The 18017-nt window shown below is 28.5% G+C and overlaps 1 long non-coding RNA gene across 1 annotated transcript; it reads left to right on the plus strand.

Annotated features, from left to right (window-relative positions):
• The first annotated feature begins 2054 nt into the window (after positions 1 to 2054).
• Positions 2055 to 13104, plus strand: LOC111623062. Its single transcript, XR_002756383.1, has 2 exons — positions 2055 to 2347; positions 13072 to 13104. It is a non-coding gene; the product is annotated as an uncharacterized LOC111623062 (long non-coding RNA).
• Positions 13105 to 18017: the final 4913 nt, after the last annotated feature.

Raw genomic sequence — 18017 nt, forward strand, 5'->3', positions numbered from 1 at the left:
ACCAATAAATGCATAAGGTGTTACTGTAAACATGTTGACGTGATCAGTTTCAGAAAACCACTAATCCTCAATTTCATTGGAAAAGTAGTTTTAGATACAGAATATCTTATATATTTCTTCAGACCAAATTATATACTATTTTAAAACTTGCGTAGGTTTTAGTATCCGATCAAACGTAATGTATGACGACATTGTCACACAACCGATACGGATATTTAGATGTCCCAACAAGTTACAAAATAAAAAGATTACTAATATTAACAAGAATAATATTTCACTTAAAACAATTGAAATTTCAGTTAAGTAAAATATTTACAATTTAGAAATAAAGGACAAGTATGAAGAATTTTTCAATTAAATCATTCCAAACCAGGAAGTCGGATTTATAATAATAAAGACCTTTTTTTTCTATTTCCTAATTGCCTTCAGGCAAAGAATTATGGATGTTGATAAATCATTGACGCTTCATATAAGACCTTGAATCGAATGTCTATTAATTCAGGTATATTCCAAGGTCAATATCAAAAAATGGCGAACAACAAAGAGAAAAATCAAACATTTATTGGATGCTTAGACGATTCCCTTAACGAAGTAGGTTATGTAGTGATGTTGAATTGTAGGCTTTTCCTATGCTGACATAGTTAATACGACATCATCCAATTTTTCTATTGTATAACGTTGGTGAAGGTCAAATCTGACATATATGGAACGTAGTTTGTTTTATGATATACCAAATACATTATAATNATTAGCGTCATTCTATATTAATTAAATATTAAAATTCTACCTTTATTTTTTGTTTGTTTAATTTATAAACTACCGTCATTATTTTAGAAATTAGGTCTTATTCTCGTTAGCCCATGTTGCACTGAGCTGATTGATAATAAATTATTGTATTATAATCGTTTGTCCAAATAGGCTAATCTATATATTGTTTCTTTTTATTATGCAAATTCTGTTGTGTAATAAATTTGGAATATTTGACACGATTTTCTGCAATAAATGTCAAAAGCCACTCAAAACAAGGAGATTGCAATTTAAGCAATTCGTGTTAACCAATCAGCAACAATTCTAGAATATTAAAATTATAATAAAAAAACACATTGCATTTACGTCAATAGTCGATTGGAAATAACTAGAGAATTATTTCACTCACTTTCCTCTACAGAACATCCTCCATGAACACAGATAAGATAGTAAAACAGCATTGTGACCTATATATAATTTACGTATGCAAGATAAAGCAAATAGTTTTGACACAGTCACATATTTTCCTCTGAACTTTCGCAGATAAAAGCGTGATCTAACAAAAACATAATCAATCGGATGATAAATATATCTAAACACAATTTTAAAATGTCCAAAAATATAAAACAAGAATTATTTAAAATTAATTTTAAACCCAGTTTAACCCAGTTGATTTATCGATCGTTCGAATCTGCATATAACCTACATTAACATTTGAACGGGCCACCATTTTTAAAGGAGGCAAAATGCATTTAATTCCGACATCACAATCGATGTAAAGAGGTACAATTTATCCTTACATCTATCTATAGTCTGCGTGTAAAGTCACGCGACATCGTGAAGTGATAAAAACGTGAAAGCACATGAGACTGCATGGAGAAGGTCAATGACTGAAAGGTCGATATTTATGTAGTTGCAGAATTCTGTCAAGGTTAGAGAGTCAAGTGCATGATGTCTGTGCTTTAATTTTCTCTATTTATTCGATAATTCGATAGTAATCCATTAAAATAATTAATTATATCGAATTATTTATATAATTTATCGGCTGTGTAGCATTTAAAACGTTATTAATAGGAACGAGTTAGCGTAGGTTATAAATTTATCAATGTGTGACGATGCAGTGATAAACGGTTTATACACAAACAATCGTTTAAGTCGATCAGGATGGTATATGAGTCAGTTTTGTTTACACCCACCATATGTACCATTGAGTCAGGAGTACGCGCTGTGCTGTTGGCTGCCATGATACTCGCTCCAGCTACACGATTGGCCAACAGAGGCCGACACCACAGCCATTGCAGTATCTCTCCACCTGAACCTAGTAGTGCGCTAGGGTAGCGAACCTCAAGGTCGATTCTGTACTCTCTCTGTCTATCTCTCTCTCCTAAGGTTTAAAGTTGGAGACCTTGAAGACATTATTTCCCTATGCTGACAACTTAATAATTGTGTTGTTACACAGTACAGTTAAATTATGTATGGGTGCGTAGTATATGCACACCAACTTAATATTTAGATTGCACGTGGGCATCAAGCCAATATGTGCAAGTTCGAAGCTTTAAGTAGACTATATGATACTTTATCAACTCCACTGTGTATGTCGGTAAGTAGTTTTGCTTCTATAGTTTCGTACTACCGGTAGATATAAATAATAACTGTATAGATTTCATTCTACACAGTTTATATTTATAAAATTAGTATGTAAGGGGGTTTTTCCTGCATGTTCTCTCTACCGGTACAGCGTCAACTTGGTCATTTAAGGGTGATAATATATGGATGTGACCCATTATTGTTAATTTATGTTAAAAACGTTCTTGGTTTATCAAATCTAGGTTAATTTCTAAAATTAAAAATTAACACAGCCCCGATTCTTTCTCTTTTTAATTTATTATTATAATTATTAATCTAGCAAATATCAATTTTAAAATTAATTTTCTTTTTATTATAGGCCTTATTATATTACATTTCTCCACACATGCTAATTATTTTTTTGTATATAAAAAATATCGTTTTCGTTAACAATGCAGATAATTTAACAGATTAATAATTAAACGTTTTCGTTGAAAGAAATAATAATTCAGATATCTAGAACAGTGCAACGAATACTGCTTTTTTATTATTTCATTAAACCAGATAATTTTTTTCTTCTTGACGTACAAACGAATGACGGGTTTTGAAACGATAATATTCAAAAGGTGGGCAAAAGACACAGGGAAAGTGTGAATAAATTCAGTTTATCTTCGGAGTTCGCCTATTTATTTTAATAAACTTATGTGGCATTTACAGAAACGCATCAGTAATTAAACTTGTAAATTAATGTCGTTTATAATGCCGACTGTTTACTCAGTTACGTTGGAAGTGATTTAAAACAGACAAGTGGCTAAAAATTGTTAACTTCCAGAGAAAAAAGGACAAACTAAGATTAGGAAAACGTTTCAAAATCGGTTAAGAGGCGGCGATAAATCGCTAGAGATGTAGAAGATGCCCATTTAATTCTGGCTAGTAATTAAATTTCGACTGTATTTTAAACTCTAATATCAAACGACCATTTTTATTTTCTCAGTCAGGCAATTAAAAAAGATATTAGACAATACACATTCGTAGAAACAAACGGACTAACCACGCCTTTGCATTGATCGACAGCCAATATTCCCGTGAAAAGATGAGGTTAGTGGACTTCGTATAAGTTATAAAAAGGACGTTGCTATTTATTTCCACCTACATCTTGATTTTTAAAAGAAAATATCTGGAATATTTTTACACCTGGATACCAGATATACGCTATAAAAATGGAAATATTCAGAAGCATTTTTTCTTTCTGGTTGCCTGGGATCCACTCTTCGGTATCCCTTTTGTATTAGATGCATGCGATTAAACCTACTTCTGAATAACTGTAAAGGGGATCCCTATAAGAGCAAAGAGGATAGAATCCATCACTGGAAGACACACAATTGGACTATGCGTAGAAGACAACGTAGTTGAATGTCCGACGCAGCAAGCCAAACAGGCTGTTGGTTTGCTACAGGCGAAGTTGAAGGACCGAGTCAATGGTGAGGCTATTCTATTTATTGAACGAACACCCCAACCACCCAGATATGACGTCATCCTTTTAAGTTTTGTCTGTCTGAAGATGCTCGATTTACAAAACGGAAACTGCACTGGTTCAATATCATTCTTACTTTGAACTACCTGCAAGTAGGAAACTTCCAGCTTGCTTTCGTTTAATCCTTTTATCGAATAAAATATTCGATAAGGAACGCACTTTCTTCCTTTTTTTCTGAACCAGAAAACAATCGATTGACATTCAAAATATGGAAAACTCGTGCTATTTAATCGAGCAGAATTTTTTCCATATGTGCCACTCGATAACCTTTCATCAGACTTGCGTTTTTTTCAATGCATTTTTTAGTATGTCATACCACCTTCTGACACAATTCTAAGAATATTGCGACATTTGCGACAGTTAAGATAATTTCAAATTCAGGAAAAATTTTAAATAAAATTATATAAACATTAAAACTTATATAATCGTATAAATTTATTTTATCCTTATATGTATAAATAAAAAAAGTATAATTCATAAATTTTCTCCGTGACCTAGGAAGATACAAGCATATGAGATAACCTATTTGTTTAGTGAAATATGTTATAGTAGAAACTATACACCTACTCGAGATCAAGCGAACAAGACAGCCAGAGTAGGGCAAATCCTACAGTACTTTTTCCTAGCCTGTACTATTACGAATAAACTCGTTCTTACAAACCGGGTGGACGTTTTTATGTCTGTACTTGAAGAGAGTCGTTCATCTGTCAAGTGTGTTCTCGATGTTGAGATTTCACTCTTGCACAGTTCTTATATAGCCTATATATATATATATATATATATATATACAGTAAATTTTTCATAGTTTTTCTTATCAAGATTATACAATATTTGTGTTTGTACAAGTATAAAATTACCGTCTTTATATAGAATCAAATTATAATGTGCATCAGTAAGTATTATTCTCATTTTCTTACGTAAGGCAATGTACGTTTTAAATGATTCTATATATGTGTATATATATATAAATTGAATAATTTTATAAACATGTTATGCAGATTTACTTGTTATAAGAGAAAAAAATCAATCTAAATTCTTTCACTCACGACATTAAAAAATTTAATTAAATTAAAGAAATTTTATTTAATTGAATGTATATTTATATATTAATATATAAAAACTATATGGTTTAGTTTTTTTTTACTATCGATTTTTTGATTTTTTTATACATCTATGTGTTGCTGAATTTTACGTAATTTGAACTCAAATTACTTAAAGAAACACAGATGGAAAAGATTATATAATATGATTTAACCAAACTTATTAAATTACAAATTTATTTCGCGTGTAAAAAATGAACCCATTACGTTTTTACAGACCCGCTAACCTATTTTCGTTCATGGTTCTGGCAATGATAACAGAACTCAACGAAAACATCCAGACAAACTTCTCTTCCGCATTACGTTGATGTGATACCACGCAGTATGATGTCACTAGACTCAATTATGGCGCATGCTCTACACATACAGGAAAAATCATCTATATATAGGAGTTTTTAATTTTGTTTCTTGGTATATACACGATATATAAAAATCCAAAAATTCTTCTTAACTAATTAGTAATATTGTAGTCTAACTCGAAATTATATCCCCATTTAGCCAAACCTGTTATTGTTTTAAAATATATTGGTAGAAATCTGTAAAAATTGTATATATATATTTGTTTTTTACCTATTTTTGCTTACTAAATTTGGTAAAAAGGAACGTTTTATCTTCACTTTTGTGTGTTTAATGAAGTTTTAAAAAAGATGATTTACAAATAGGTAGAAGTTTAATTGTGTAAAAATAAGTAGAGTTTTTTTGTAGTTTGAGTGTTTTTATTTGTTTTTAATGGTATAAATGGAGAGGTTCATAGTAACTACGTAAGGACGATGAACTTTGTAAAGCATAAGAACAGTTTGGCAGAATGCCTCTTTAAGATACAAACCCGATAAAGATTCTAAATGCGCACAAACTTAGTGAATATTTGGGATCTTTAAATGAGATGGTACCCAGCTGTTGTTAAAAATCGATAGCGTGTTATCGATCTGATGAATAGGAAGTGAAAATGTCACACGAAATCAGAAACAAAGCATTCCGCCATAAATCAGTTAGGCTTACTTTTGTTTGAGTCTAACTTATTTATTCATACATCCTCATTTTTATCTATCCGTTTTTTATTAAATGTTTTACGAAATAACACCGTACGAATTGTTTTGAATCAAACCAGCTAAGATGAAACTGGATATGAATTTATATATCGAAAAATCGAACTTACTTCTAATAATGGGTGCCATTTTATAGTCACGTGACTGAGTTGAGTAATATTTAAATTTATAATTAATATAATTCGCTAATATTACTAATAATATCATTAATTAATAATATATTATTTGGCATGAATAAAGCAAAAAAAATTATCGTTTGCTCGCTTGGTATTTTTTGCTATTAGGTTAATTTTAAAAATAGACAGACGTCACATAAAGTTAGTGTTTATTAAGTATAAAATTTAAATTTATAAAAGATGACAAACAAGTTTTAAAAATAATAATAACGTAGCATAAATTTTAAATTTTTATATTAGAATATTAATATAGAGATACATGAAACAATAATATGAAAGATATAAAATTGGTATGAATACACGAATACACGCGAGTAGTGTTCTGCAAGTTTTTTGGCGGGAACGACTACATATGCATTACGTATATGTTAAAAAAACAATTACGTAAGTCAGATCTAGGTTTTTTCCTGTTGGCAATATTTACTGACTTTCAGTACCACAGAGCGTCTCACTTTCATCGCGACAAAATGTGAAGCAATCTAGGCTAATGTCCCGATTCTTTCTACAGAGCTTATTATTTTACGAGTAAAGCGGCGGCCTTTCACCTGAATTACGACAAGAATACTCTTATGGAAGAGATCAGGTCAGTCATATTTGTCCAAGAGATAATTTATTTGGTAATTCAAAAATGGTCACGCGGTCTTTTCGGAAATATCTGCGCAGAAGCGGAAACGATTCTCGCATCAAAGAATTATGGAGAAACGATATCCGCCTGTTTCGTCACATCCCATTGAGCCAATCGTAAAACCGGAATTCTCGTTTTGAAAGATCCGACACCATCAAAAGGACAGTGAACTTCAATTCGGTAATTGCCACAAGTTATTACCATCGAAGATGAGTTAAAATCAAACCATAAGAATTATCGTAGGAAGTGAATTTTTCGCCCGATTGAAAATAAAAACTTGTACGATTAAATTGGTTTTTTTTTTTTTAAAGGATCCAAGATAGTAGATATGTTTCCTATGATGCTAATGACCGCTGAAACACGTCTAGAACAGTAAACTCTTGAGAATGCACGGTTGACAAACGGATTTTTCTTTTAGTCCGGAATGAGGAAGCGACAGTTTTGTTTACTGTCTATTCACTTCTGGACATTACCCTTTTATTTTCTATATTGTACTCTCGCTCGGTAAGATTTATGGAAGAAAAAAAAATTTATTGCATCTTTGTCTGTCACTCGTTGCGTCATGAATAGGTTTGACTCAACCCATACAGGATCGAGTTGTTTAGAACTATGCTTACGATTACCTGTATTCCTGAAATCCTTAAAAGATCTAGAAATTTATAGTTATAATGTAATATAATTAAAAAATATAGTCTACTATAACCTAACAGGACCCCCCAAAAATTAATTAAGTCCTATGTTTAAATATACCAAATCTAATGATATTAATAAAACATAGACGGAAGTATTCCTCTCCTTTTTAATAAAAATGAAGCTAGGAATGTATAAAATTAATTTTTTTTGCGATTTATAGTATATTTTTTCTTATTAAGGCGTTAAAAACATTTAAACTTAAGCGTTAAAAATAAATATAGTTAATATATTTGATGTGAAGGATGTGTAAACATAAATATGTTCAGCTTGATTATTTTTAAAGAAACCGAGAGCATAATTATCTTTTCATTCATTAATATTATAATGAGAAGAATGTGCGAAAAAATATACTTAAAAAACTAAAATTAACAGAAAATTATGACTTAAAAATGAAAATTTATATTTACGTATAAATTTAAATACTATATGTTTAATTTTATATTATAAATTTATTTATACATTAAAGAGTAATTTTACTGTAGAGAATTTTATAAAATTTTAAAGTAATTTGAGCTGAAATGGCAATATTAAATATATCTATTAACCGAGTTTTCTATTAATGTTTGTAATAACGAAAATCGATAATATAGAATTATAAACTGTTTAATAATTTTATTTTGTAAATATCTCATTACGTAAATTACTTTCGTGCAAGATTCTTTGCTAAAAAAATACACAAAATTATGCATTAACAACGCCTTAAAATTCGTGTCATTTCCTGTGTTGTTGTTTTCACTACGTAACACCTGACTATTGCAGTAAAGCTTCCTTTAACCAATATTTTGCACTTAAAAAAATAGAATTCTATTTACCCGGTAACAAATAAAATACTTGAAAATTGATTTTATTTGTTTTAATCCAATGGGATTGTACATATTATACCGTAGGTAGTATCCGATAAACGCCACGCCAACATAAGTGCAAACAATCAATCATTTGTCAGTTCCGCTTATCGATTGCAGATCTGAATCATCATCAACCTACCTCTCCTACTGACCTAATGTAACTTAAACATTTTAATTCAGTGCCACATATTCCAACTAATTATCGATGTTATGTCTAGACATTTACGATAAAAGATAAAAATTTCCATGCTTAATTAGTACTGCACTTTTATTAATAAAAAATATATTGAGTTTCTTATGTTGTTTATATTAATACGAAATTTTCTTTCTTACAAGAAGTTCGATATTTTTTGGACCTCTGCCAACTTACCTATACTATAATTTTATTAATTATTGCACCTGTAAATGATGCAACATATAATCAAATCAGGAAATATTATGTATGAATATTTTTTTTTTATTTAATGTAACCGTACATTGCATATTAGATTGTTTCATTAAACCAAACATTGAAAGGCAAAGTCGATTAGTGTTATAATTACCTTTTAACTTCATTACTTCGCTTTATTAAACGATTAAAAATAAATGAATGGATTTATTTTCTGAATCTGTTTATAAATATACACCCATACAACTGAGAATTTACGTTGCTCCAACGATATTCAAGGTGACAATTTCTTATCACGTACTGTACAAGGCTGACTTCCGACAAACGAAATCTAACCTTGAATATGAAACTACACCGACCGTTGCAAACTATTATAACAGGTTAATAACAGGCATTGTCTAATGTGAGCGGGAATTTGTCCTCTGTACAATGGTGTAGGAAACAATAGTTGCCATCATTCATGAAGCTCTCCAATTCTATTCGTGCTAAGAGAAACCACATCAAAAAGAATAATTTACTGTACGTGTTCTGATGATAACAGATTACGTATCATGCAATAGTAAAATGAACATTAATGTTCATTGTTTAGAAATTTCATTGGTTCTACGTATTCTACCAGTTAATTATTACTAAAATATACTTTCTTCTTATTTATTAATACAGAAAATTTGTCGTGTTTTCTAGGTTATTAACTTTTAAATTTGGTTGATGTAGGATTATATGTTATTTTGAGGCTTCATACACTTAAATTAGATTCGTGACTTATAGCAAAAATGTGTGCCGAAATCAATAACACGTCGTCAGGTTTAAAATATCAGTTATATCGACATTTGTCGTCATGGCTATGATTCAGATTTGAAATGATATATAACCCATATCACGGTTTCATTAAAAAGGAAAAGAAATGCTTTTAAAATCGAATATTTTATTAAATATCTTGAATTATTTTTCGGTGCTTCTATATTTAACTCGAGTTAAAGCTTTGAATAGGTTTCAGTTTAGAATTTCTTTGTTCTGAATAAAGCTAAGCACCAAAATTCCCACGGTGGGGACAAGAAGAGTAGCAGCTGGGCAAGTTAGGAAAGATGAGGCCAGAAGGGCCATTTGCCCCAAACGTGTGGCAATGACCTGTTTCTGTTTCCAACACAATCTTCTTCACGTAGAATCACTATAGTGTTTTTCTTTTGCCTTTTTTTCGAATACGGAGCTTAATAATGAAAACGTGTTTCTAACATTTATAAGTCAGACGTTTGATTTTCATCTTCATTATGCGATAATAAATTGTACTTTGAGGATCGTATTAGTGAAAATTGCTATCCTTTTCTACGACAAATACTATAATACTGAATTAATATTCAAGAAACGAACACGTAAATGGGAAAAACCCAAAAAACTAAGGTGGAGATTGAGTAAGGTCATTCACACCTATATCATCCCTTAGTCCCCCTTCAAAACCTGTCAGTTAGGACAACGACCTTGTGACTCATGACCTTGGTCGTGCTTCCGGAGTCAATAAACTTGACCAAATTGTTTCAGGAACAGTTTCACTTTTATATATAACATTGAGAAAAATCTTAAAAATATCTTTCTTAATATATCCATAATAGATATATAAGATCTACATATAACTCTATAACAGATATTAATGCTAGAAGCCTGTTACAAGGCGATTTTTAGTAATATTACAAAAAGGAACGTGCAGAACTCGCTTGCATTGGATAAAATTAATATCGAACGAAAGATCCCATGTCGGATGGGAGACAGGAAGATTCCAGGCGGTTGTCATGGTGATTGGAAGAGACGGATAAACATGGAAACGTTATTGGAAGGATAAAAAAAGAAGATACCATCAGAAGGAATTCGAACGGATTTCAATCGATGGTAGTATAATTGGCAGCATGGATTAGTTTAGTTGAGAACGATAATTGCTTCATTAGTTCTACATTGAAACACATAAAGATCTCTAAAAATGGTTATAACTTGCTAATTTCTTCCATTGAAGTTATGTTATGAATATTATTCCAGATAAACGTTTAACGCTTCTTAAGTCATAAGAGATCTTTTAGATTGTTTATTCCGATCATGTTTCATTATTTCAGCAAAAAAAAAATCAATACTAAACGAAAGATTTTCGTCAAAATGATACTTCCTTCTTGATAAAATATGAAAAGTAAATATAAACTGCTTTCACCGAAAAGTAAATTTAAGATATATAAGAAATAAACCTTAATAAAAATTGTGTAAATAATTTTCAAATTTCATTTTAGGCATACGGAATAAAATATATACGTCAATATTAAAAAGATGATGTTCAATTTTTTTAAAGTAAGTTATTAATTTTGTGTATGTATGATGGATTTACAAAAGGATGCTTCTACAGGTATCATCGAATGCTTGAATCAATAAACAATTTGCAAGGTTTCCAGACGACAGACCAATAAATGCATAAGGTGTTACTGTAAACATGTTGACGTGATCAGTTTCAGAAAACCACTAATCCTCAATTTCATTGGAAAAGTAGTTTTAGATACAGAATATCTTATATATTTCTTCAGACCAAATTATATACTATTTTAAAACTTGCGTAGGTTTTAGTATCCGATCAAACGTAATGTATGACGACATTGTCACACAACCGATACGGATATTTAGATGTCCCAACAAGTTACAAAATAAAAAGATTACTAATATTAACAAGAATAATATTTCACTTAAAACAATTGAAATTTCAGTTAAGTAAAATATTTACAATTTAGAAATAAAGGACAAGTATGAAGAATTTTTCAATTAAATCATTCCAAACCAGGAAGTCGGATTTATAATAATAAAGACCTTTTTTTTCTATTTCCTAATTGCCTTCAGGCAAAGAATTATGGATGTTGATAAATCATTGACGCTTCATATAAGACCTTGAATCGAATGTCTATTAATTCAGGTATATTCCAAGGTCAATATCAAAAAATGGCGAACAACAAAGAGAAAAATCAAACATTTATTGGATGCTTAGACGATTCCCTTAACGAAGTAGGTTATGTAGTGATGCTGAATTGTAGGCTTTTCCTATGCTGACATAGTTAATACGACATCATCCAATTTTTCTATTGTATAACGTTGGTGAAGGTCAAATCTGACATATATGGAACGTAGTTTGTTTTATGATATACCAAATACATTATAATAGATATATCTAAGTTAAATTATATAATATATTGTATATAAGTATTTATTTATTGTTTAAAACTTTCAGTTTCTTAAGGCAATAAACTAGTTTATAACTTTTAAATAATACAAATTTCATTTTCTCATAAAATAAATTAAAATTTCTTTATAAAAATAACATAAAAATAATTTCTTGTCAGTTATAAAATGTAAACATTTTAATTTATTAATATAAATTAATAATTATTTTAAAAAAATTCGATTTCTCAACAAAGAGAATTAATATTATTTAAATTTCTTAACTTAAACAAATAGCTGTAAAGTAAATAATTAGCACGGTATTTAGATTTTTTTCCCTTTGTTTGTGTTTAAAACAACGCTTTGTTTAAAACTAAAATGGAAACATCCCTAATTTTCCTATTTTGATAGTTAAGAAGATAAAGTAGAAGCCATAAAATACAATATCAAATGTCTGATTCAGCATATTTTACTTGGCACTCATTCTGAGTTTAAGACATTTTTAAAAATTAAAAGCTCAACAATCAGTTTTTCAAAATTTTATATAGAATAGTCCTTACAAAGAAAACAGGTATATAAATATACATAAAGTTTTAAAGAAAAGAAAGAAAAAAAGAAAATAAAGTTGTGTTAAATAACTTTTAAATAGCAAAAATTTAATTTGTATTTTATATAATTTTTTAATTAATTAAAATACTTAATAAATTAAAATTATAATTAAATACAAATTTAAAACCAAAGGCTTTTAAATTTAAATATGCTTTGTGTTGTATATCCCTTTAATATACTGGTGCCAAAAGTGCAACCTGTCTTTCAATTCATTCAACAGATGGAAAACAGATTGCAGTAAATTGTTTTTTAAAATTTTATTTCTAAATAATAAGAAAATAGTTCCCATATAATTCGTTAAATTGTTTTTATTATTATTACAACTAGTTGAAAATAGGCAGACCTACATTTGCTTAAATTAAATTAATTGATTACACATAAGTAGACTGTGTCACGTGTTACATTTATAAGCTATTGATTAAGTGTATATTACGTAAAAACATTTATACGTAACTAATTTATTACATATATTATCCGTACATTTATATACAAGTTGATAGGTATAAATGACTTGTAATAGATTATAAAAGTATATACTATATACAATTTATTTTTGTTTTACTAGATGCTGCGCATCTGGTGAATTATACGAATTAAGGTGAGTGTATTTTTAAAAAATATTTTACTTTCTTTACTCTTTTTAACACCCTACTTACACGGTGTAATGGGGTATCTCTTTATCTCACTCCATTGCCAACCATTCTAACTCAGCAGGAATCAGCAACTGAATAGCTACCTGGGTTCCTCTTTTATTTATTAACTTCAGGATAAAAATACTCGTTTATTTTCATTCCCGGTGTTTCAAAAATGCACGTAAATCAAAATGTTGATCCGTCATCCCTATGCTTTTTTTATTTTCGACTTCCTGGTGCAGTGCGGCGTATTAGAATCGAGTGACTGATTCTTGAAAGCTGATATCTCATCAAAACTTATGCTCTAAGAATATCAAGCAGATTTTTAAAAAATAATAAATAAATAACTACCGTTTTATAAGTCTTTAAAATAATAAATTATTAAGCTCAAGTTGGTCTTTACTACATAACTTTTTCTTTCTATAGAAGTTTTATAAGTGGAATATATATATATATATATTCCACTTATAAAACTTCTATAGAGAGAAAAAGTTATATATATATATATATATATAATTGTCAAATAAAATATCTCAATTATTTAATATAAATTTAAGAGGGGTGTATATACTATTCATCAGCATTCATAGACAAATTTTGATGATAAGCTAACATCTTTCATAATGATTAATTATTCCTGTCTTATCACTAACCTATTGCATGAACTTTCTTGACATTGATAAAACCACATCTACGATAATAAAGTTTTCTTTTTCCTCCAACAACAAGAATTCGAAAATTTTAGAGCTTTGTTTTGACGTATGCAATTATTTACGATGAAAGACCGCTGCTTCAGCTTTTGAATAAATTAAATTTTAACGCTTTATTTTAGTATTAAATATACATAATACGTAATTTCCGTTGAAACGTAAAATTTAATCACATTTTTAAATAGTTAAATAATTTTAATTTATTTGCCAGTTGAGCATTATATATAAGTTAAAAATTCATGTATAAATATATAAATTATTCAATGTTACGTAAGTTTATTTATACAAAAATTAGAGTTATTTATAACTTTTAAAATATGATTTATGGTTACTTTTGTGGTGTTAAACATCCTTTTCTTCTTTCTATTATGGGCAACAAGCCAAATATAATTTTTCTTACGATTGTTCAATTCATACCTATTAAATTTCGACTTGAAATTTTTATCGCATATACTAAAGTAGGTATATAAACTACTGTTGAAAGCTTGCTATATATTTCCTTTAAAAATACGATTGCAATTTAAAAATATATAAATTCAACTTTTCAAATCAATCTTAACTTTATCGTTCTAAGGGAGAAATCTTTTTCTTTTTTTTCTTAAAAAGTCAAGATGAGGCCCTGATCTTCAAACGGGTTAAATACCTCTTGAGGCCCATTGGCAATGATCTGAGAGCTGTTATTGTTTATTTTTTTTTAAATCCCTGATCACTTAAGAGCTAACGAAAAGTATCATTAGTGCATTGCGTAATATAGAATTAAACAAAATTAATCGTTTTACTTATACTTTTTATAGTCGTAAAACGTATAAAAATTATTTTAATGGATAAATTTTCTACTGTTAATATATATATCTATATTTAGTTAAGTTTTGTCGGGAAAATATTTTAATTTTAGTTAAGTAAGGTAGGGATAATGTTGCCGAAAGACATCGAGCTCGTTAAGAATCGCATCTCATTTCTAGCGGTCTCTAACCCTCAACTGTGGGGCCCTTCAGAGGGATGTGCGTCTTCTTGCTTATCTTGCAATACTTCTTAGGTCATAACCGATGTGTCTAGAAATTCTCTTTGACATTTGTACCAAAGTTACAACAGCATTTTACCCTTCTTCTTTTATCAAAATTGCAAAAATTCGTCTGGGAAAAGGAATAAAAAATTTTTCTGATAACAAACAAATGTTTTACGTATATTCAAAACAAAAAGTTATTATATATTATAATATAATTTTTTTTTAATTTTATTGTTTATTAAATAATTTATTTTATATCTATTAAGAGAAATATTAAATAAATATTAACATTTTTTACCTTTGAAAGTGGATAAATTAATTAAACGTTGATTCAAAAAGGAAATATATATATATTAAGGTAACCTAATTTAAAAATCAGAACACAAAAGATGAACAGTTTGTTAAGTAAATTCGCTAGAATATCATCAATGATTTAATGATCATTTTCTTTTGTTAGTATCCGGAGGCTACTACAAATGTGTTCATTTAGAAATGAAGAGTATTTAAGTGATTTTAGATTAATAAATTATGCAGAAAAATCAATTTTTGTACGAGTTATCAACTTAAAAATGTTAAAATGAAGTAAAATAAATAATCTTTTTGTTATTTAAACAAATAAAAAAACGATAAAAGTTAAAGAAGTTACGTAAGGATTACGTATTCTAAATTAAACAAACACCTGTAAAAATTTCTTCCGTAATTTTCATGTCTGCCCCCTCACTATTACTTCCTGCCAGATGGGGTCAAAGGTGAACAGAGAACAGGAGGGAAGGAAAACATGTCGAGCGCAGTATCGTTTTCCAAACGTCTACAGACACTTTGACCTACATTCGCTAGAACATTCTCAGGGATTACTTTCCTCCAGTGAAAGATATCAAACGGACTTTACACAGTAAAATTTAATTAAAATAGATAATTACTTCTTTTAAAATATAAATTTCAGTAATATTTTATATATATTACACAACGAAAGTTCGTTCATCTTTAGTTTTTTTTTTAAATAAAGATGTAAAAAACATTATAAATATTTCATTTAAAAATACACTTGGTAACAAAAATTACATTTTATTAAAATGTACTAACAATAATAATACGAAAAAAAATCTTTTGTGAAATCTTTAAATCCTAACGTATAATTAACATCACTAATATGCTAACGGGATTGACATGCAAGATTTTTCTCGGAAGTAAGTTTTATTGTTTGTCTGTCCTTGAAAATTTTGCCTAAAGGTAATGTCTACATCCCCGAACGACACCTGTTAATACGCTATATATCCCCCTGCTATATATAAATATATAGTTTTAGAAAAAAGCTGTGATATTGCTCATATACTTAATTCGTTTATAACATCCGAAGATAACTTATTACAGTTTATATTCATGTACCGATATCTTCAATGCCTATCGTAGATGAAGATAAATGAATATATCTGCATGTTTATTTCTTTGTATAAGGTATCAATAATACAGATCTACACGGAATTGAAATGAGATCTGAAGCAAAAATCGTTAAGATTTTTAATATTATTCGTGTATTTAACAATCGTAAATAATTATTTAAAAAATTTATTAGAAACATCAAAGTGATTTATGAAAGAAATTATTTATTATTAAATTAAATCAGATAGAAATTTATTATCATCATTAAACAATTATTATTTTCTTTGAATATATAGCATAATAATTACGTTTCGAAACGTTGAAATGTAAATTAATTAATAATTCTTTTCTCCTTGAGAATTTTGGAATGTTTAGCATTATAAATGATTTTTTTCCCTTAACTTTAAATGATTTTTAATGTTATGAACTTTTTTCTCTTTTTATTGTAAACAATTTTTTAAGTAGAAAATAATTTTTAAGCTTGTAACTAAGTTTCTAAATAATTTTTTTTTTATTTTATAATTCTAAAGAATATGTTTTAAAAAGTAATAATTAAAACAGCGAATATTTTAAATAATAATTAAGTTAAGGCAAAAACTTTTAAAGTTATAAATAGTTTTCCAATTATTTTTCTATCGCTGCGATGTTTCTGACGCTAATTATGTTTAAACTATCATAAACAATTTTTAAGCAGGTAAAAAAATATAAAAATTGAATTTAATATAAACGAGAATTAATTTTAAAATAACTTGCTTCCTGTTGAGAGTGGACACGTGTCAATGAAAGTGTTGTGAACCCGATGATAAAAATGGAAAGGATAAAAATTCCTTCACGCTGACTTTAGTGCATCTACGCAGTAAAACTCAAATGCCAGTTGAGCATTATATATAAGTTAAAAATTCATGTATAAATATATAAATTATTCAATGTTACGTAAGTTTATTTATACAAAAATTAGAGTTATTTATAACTTTTAAAATATGATTTATGGTTACTTTTGTGGTGTTAAACATCCTTTTCTTCTTTCTATTATGGGCAACAAGCCAAATATAATTTTTCTTACGATTGTTCAATTCATACCTATTAAATTTCGACTTGAAATTTTTATCGCATATACTAAAGTAGGTATATAAACTACTGTTGAAAGCTTGCTATATATTTCCTTTAAAAATACGATTGCAATTTAAAAATATATAAATTCAACTTTTCAAATCAATCTTAACTTTATCGTTCTAAGGGAGAAATCTTTTTCTTTTTTTTCTTAAAAAGTCAAGATGAGGCCCTGATCTTCAAACGGGTTAAATACCTCTTGAGGCCCATTGGCAATGATCTGAGAGCTGTTATTGTTTATTTTTTTTTAAATCCCTGATCACTTAAGAGCTAACGAAAAGTATCATTAGTGCATTGCGTAATATAGAATTAAACAAAATTAATCGTTTTACTTATACTTTTTATAGTCGTAAAACGTATAAAAATTATTTTAATGGATAAATTTTCTACTGTTAATATATATATCTATATTTAGTTAAGTTTTGTCGGGAAAATATTTTAATTTTAGTTAAGTAAGGTAGGGATAATGTTGCCGAAAGACATCGAGCTCGTTAAGAATCGCATCTCATTTCTAGCGGTCTCTAACCCTCAACTGTGGGGCCCTTCAGAGGGATGTGCGTCTTCTTGCTTATCTTGCAATACTTCTTAGGCAATNTTATTATAACATTATTATTTTTTGTATTTTAAACCTGATCAAAGGTAGAAATGAACGATTTGATTAAATGATTAAAAA

Source organism: Centruroides sculpturatus, unplaced genomic scaffold (genome assembly GCF_000671375.1).
Source record: "Centruroides sculpturatus isolate CEXI.00-Female unplaced genomic scaffold, Cexi_2.0 scaffold237, whole genome shotgun sequence".
Lineage (NCBI taxonomy): Eukaryota > Metazoa > Arthropoda > Arachnida > Scorpiones > Buthidae > Centruroides > Centruroides sculpturatus.